The sequence below is a fragment of the Montipora capricornis genome, chromosome 13 (genome assembly GCF_036669925.1).
Source record: "Montipora capricornis isolate CH-2021 chromosome 13, ASM3666992v2, whole genome shotgun sequence".
Taxonomy (NCBI): domain Eukaryota; kingdom Metazoa; phylum Cnidaria; class Anthozoa; order Scleractinia; family Acroporidae; genus Montipora; species Montipora capricornis.
The window spans coordinates 20,862,463-20,867,462 of record NC_090895.1 but is presented as its reverse complement, the minus strand read 5'-3'; the positions used below and the strand labels follow the sequence as shown (position 1 = coordinate 20,867,462).

The following is a 5,000-nucleotide window of genomic DNA, read 5'->3' as shown; positions in this document are numbered from 1 at the left end:
AATTTTGCGTCAACTATGTGACGTCACAAGTCCTCTAATTTGCATAAATCAAAATCTTGAATAATTCGGCAACCAAGAGTGCTATTGCAATAAAGTTAATGCCATTTTTCATCATCTTGAAAGCTCTTTCGAACAAGCTAATAAAAAATTTTGTGTCATATGCACTTTACGATGCTATTTTTATTGTCGTCGCAGAGTGGATTGCTACGTTTTGATCTTTAATGGACCAGATTTCTGAGGTGGTCTGAGGAAGAATCTGACTGCTGGACTACTGCTAGACTGATAATACATCCAGTCTGGGTCGTTGTAATCCCACAGTAGCTCAGTGGTCTCTGCTACGTCGTGCAAGGCAACAAAGAAAGGACGTGGCTTGTCACTGTTTTTGTCAATGACGAAAGGCTTGACGGTCGCATTGTTCCGTAAGTGGTTTAGCGTGGCACCCCACGTTAACTGACGAGTGGGTTTGCCTTTATATGGATCGATTCTAGGAGGAGACAGAAATTAACTATAACACTCAATCAATGGATAACATATAGCGTGGTCAAGCACTGATAACTTTGACTGGTTTGCACTTAGAAGACTTGGATTTTTAGGTTTAAAAAATGAATGGGCTAGCCAATGAAATGCATACCTTTTACAACGGAGTTGGAAAGCCGTAAAAACAACGATCCTCACCTTACAGTAAGGACCTCTAGCTGGATGTGTTTGATAGTTTCACTATTTTTAGTTAATCGGGTGCACGGGAAAAGAAACTAGTTGAAGTCAAGCCACCACTTTTAAATTTAACGAGCCGCAAAGTAGAGTACAGCCCTCAAAATTGGCCAATCACAGTTTTTCATGTATGTGTTTTTTTCCATCAATCTGCTCTCGTAATCATGTCAGGACGATAGATCGTCAAATACAAAGATCTTTTCCTCAAAACTCATGATCTATGTATTTCACGCTGTCGTTTCCCAGAGGCATCACCTGATAAATGTAACGAGATGTAGATGAAAGGTGCATATTTAAGCTGTTTTAGATTGCAGGTATTTTATTTTATGAGATAACTACGATAGAAGTACAACGATATTTCCTTACCCATCATAAAGTGCCACTCGGCGAAAAAAAAAAAAAAAAAGCTTTATCACTTACTTTAAACACTTACGCAGCATGGTGTCCCGCACTTTCGATCACCATTAACGTGCAGGACCTTCCCTCGGCTTCATATAATTTTTCCCTTCTGTTGGCTTCTGTCTCCCTCATATTCATACTCGCATATGATTTCCCCCTTTTTGATGTCTCGTGAGGCGAAGGCGCACATTCCTGCTCACTCGGGCATCCTTTGGGGCATTATGCAACTACAGACCAAACAAGTAACGCTGAAATGTCATACCACTAACTTTATAATTCTTATATCAAGGGAAATCAGTTTAACTATTCAAAATTGAAAAGAGATTTGTTGACACACACCTCAATCGATGGTTCTGGCTTGGGATTAAGGGAGCTGTATGTTGCAATCCTTTTGCGCATTACTTGCCCCCCAAATTCTATAGCTGACTCTCTTCGCGTCCGTTGGAGCCGTATTCCGGAATAACCGCGGATTTTTGCTGATTGCACGTCGGGCCTCACGTCCCACAATCTATTTCTGGCCAGTTGTTCTAATTGTTTTTGAATTTCTGAAGATAAAGAAACAGTATGAATCAACTGAGTGTGGTGAGTACAAATCCACGTTGTAACACGAGTCGCACTTTTCATTGGAAGTAAACGACGCAATAAATCTGACTATTTTTCTATGGGTTAACCGTAGACAAACATTCATTATCAACCCACGTCCCTGACGCAAGTTTTAATTTTCTAGAGCTTTACAAAATCTGCTAAGCTGGCCAAACCAACTGAATGGACAGAAGCGCCTTATACAAACACTTCATTCCGAGCACAATGAATGCGCCTTACATCCTCAGGGGTACCTGATGAGTGTTTATGTAAAGTGTGATATATAGGGAGGAACATGTTAATATTTTCATCTCAAGGTGAACTGAAATTATTTGTGATTTACGGCATGAGCTTTGGAAAACACAAGCTGATCCCAATTGGCTGAACCTGAATCCAGGTTTTGCAGAACTATTTGGCGCCAAAGGCAGGAGTTGCACTTTGGATTTTGCAGCCAAGTTTGACCTTGTTTTCAAAACTCCAGCTATATATCTCACATAAATGCAACAACTTGTTTTAACATTGGATATCTTTAACTATTTTTCAGACCCTATAGGTCATCATTTACTTCCCTCACCCTCCCATAAAGAGGTCTATTGAATTCTTTTGGCCATGGACTATTACCTCATACTTGTTAGACTTGCATGCGACAAGCCATGACGCAGCCCCCCTAGGAATTTAAAGCTCGCCGTCAGTGCAACTGCTGCCAAAGGCAGCAGTTGCACTTTGGATTTTGCAGCCAAGTTTGACCTTGTTTTCAAAACTCCAGCTATATATCTCACATAAATCCAACAACTTGTTTTAACATTGGGCAATTCTTTCTCTTGCCTATATACATGTATTCTCGCAATTTTTTTCTTGTCTTTTATTTTTTCGCTAGACACTGAGTTTATTTGTTAAACCAAAGTGCGTGGATTTCCTGAAATCCATTGTTTCACATAAATTCATCTTTCTTTTGCCTATGCTGCCAATTTTTACTTCCAAACACTGACGTTATTTGTCAAACCAAAGTGCTGGCATTTCCTTAAATCAATTATCTCACATAAATCCAACAACTTGTTTTAACATTCGGCAATTCTTTCTCTTGCCTTTGTACATGTATGCTCTCACTCTGAGTTTATTTGTCAATTGGGAAAGATTACCCACATAGCCACGTATTCGCGCGGAAAAAGACTGGTTCTGATACTGTGACGTCAGCGTATACAAAAATATACGGATACGAGCGTCCACACGTATCCGGATACACAGCGTATACAGAAATGTCCACTCTGGAGAGCGTATACAGAAATCTCCGGATACACCGAGCGTATACGGCGGGCACGTGTGGACGCAAGGTGTATCCGCATAAAAAAATTTGCGGGTACAAAAATCTCCAGATACGTTTGGACGAGGCATTATATGTTAAGCCTTCGAATAAGAGATCTATTATTCCTCTTAAAAAAAGGTGTTATTTTGCAAGAGTGTTTTAAAAAATGCGTCATCTGTCCTTCAGGGCGAGTGTGAACGATGTAAATAGCACAAAAAGCCAGCCAAATGTCCTTTATTTGATTGGATAAACGAAATGACGAGTGACAAGCGATAACACGCTAGATCCTCAGGCTTTTCATCGTATTGAAATTAATTTCTTTCATTGGACAAAATCAGAGTCCCACTCCGTCCGTACTTGCTATAAATATTGTAACAATTTCTATTAAATGAATCGAATGAAGTATGTTATTGCAAGAGCCAATAGACCTAATCGGCTCACCCAATGTTGTACCTAATTCAATCCCTTTGGGAATAAAACGTTTTGCTCCAGGTATTTCCACATCATTTAAAAATGAATGCTACATTATCATACCAATACAATACAAAAGGATCTTAAACCTGGGAGATTTGAATTGGGTACAACATTGAGTTAGCCGATTAGGTCTATTCAAGGCTTCCTGGTAATGGAAATGTAGGGGAACAGAGCCCAATGCAAACGGACTCAACAATATTGAGCAACAACTCCCAACATTTTTGGGTGTTAAGTGTTGCGTCCTCTTCCACACCCTGTTGCATGTTGTTGCGTGCCGTTGGGACTTGTTGCACGAAGTTGAAAACCAGTTAAACTTTTGAGCCAACAATTCCTAACATTTCTCTTGTTCCATGATCGCCGAACTAACGCGCAACAATGTTAGATACGTTTGCAAACCTCTTCTAACACAAACTCGTCCCCAAAGTCCGTTTTTCTTTTCGTCTGCACGCAGAACACGGACTCTGGCCACTTCCGATTTATGCGCAGTCGTAGTGAAGGCCCATTTTTGTAACCGTTGACAAGTACTGTTGTTTCAAATTTCTGAGCGTGCTTAGAGGACCCTTTAACTAAGATGTAGAAAATTACCTAGACCTAATTAGTTTTTGTGAAAGGGCAAAAAAATCGAGATTTATTTACACATTTCAAGACTTTGCTTGTCCTTTAAGCTATTCTAATTTATCCTCAACTCTCATTTTTATATATTGTCATCCAATCTTAGAGGACCCCGAATTTTACATTACATAATGGGCATGGTACTTCCTAAAATGTCAAAATTACTAATTACTTGCCTCTATGTCGACGCGTGATAATCTCTTGGTCAGAATGAAGGATCTGAAGATGAATTCAAAAAGACAAAAACGGCGTAAAACCTTCTTTCTCCCAGGCGCCGCTGATTCGAATACTGCAAATAAAGTTTGCAATTTCCTAAACACAACTTGAAAAATAGTCTACCAACATCACGCATAAAAAACACTCGACGCAATACTGAAATCACTTCCTTTCCGTGACCATATTCGTTTTGGCCTGGTGGCTGGAACCAGTTTCACTAATTTTTAAGAGACCTCCTTGTTGGATGGGTTCTCACAACAACGCTGCATCACGTAACGTCAATGTCATTGTGCCATATAAAAAGGCGATTTTTGCTTATCAAAATGCACCCATTATTGTGACCAAAACCGTTTCCAGAAATCCTTGTGAGGAAATGTTATTCTAATATTAGGGCGAAGATGTTGACGACGAAGAGAAACTGAAATCATAAACAAATTGATGAGTCAGACTGTCCAATATATCTATATTCTTAGAAATGACGCAAGGTGTTCTCCAAATAGAAATCACGGGAGTTCGGGAATCTTAGCATTGACAGATAGTAAAGAATCCTTTTTTTTTTTAATCATCTGTTACGTAGAAAGCACAGCTAAAAGCATCTTTTTTTAGCTTTTGTAATTCCTGACAGTTCTTTAAAGAAAAAACAGCTCTGGAAAAAAACTTTTTTTGTTAAAATTAAAATGAACCCTTCGCTCTTGTTAATTTA

At 39.2% G+C, this 5,000-nt stretch overlaps 2 protein-coding genes across 2 annotated transcripts in view; both read right to left on the bottom strand.

Annotated features, from left to right (window-relative positions):
• The window catches only part of LOC138029980 (substance-K receptor-like), a 24,990-nt gene extending 23,725 nt beyond the window's left edge, over positions 1-1,265 (bottom strand). Inside the window, exon 1 of the mRNA XM_068877819.1 lies at positions 1,145-1,265. The gene's annotated coding sequence lies outside the window, so the exon portion shown is untranslated. The remainder of the gene's footprint in view (positions 1-1,144) is intronic.
• LOC138028248 (QRFP-like peptide receptor) overlaps positions 1-5,000 on the bottom strand; it is a 288,469-nt gene that overhangs the window by 236,246 nt on the left and 47,223 nt on the right. The gene's annotated exons all lie outside the window — the stretch shown is intronic.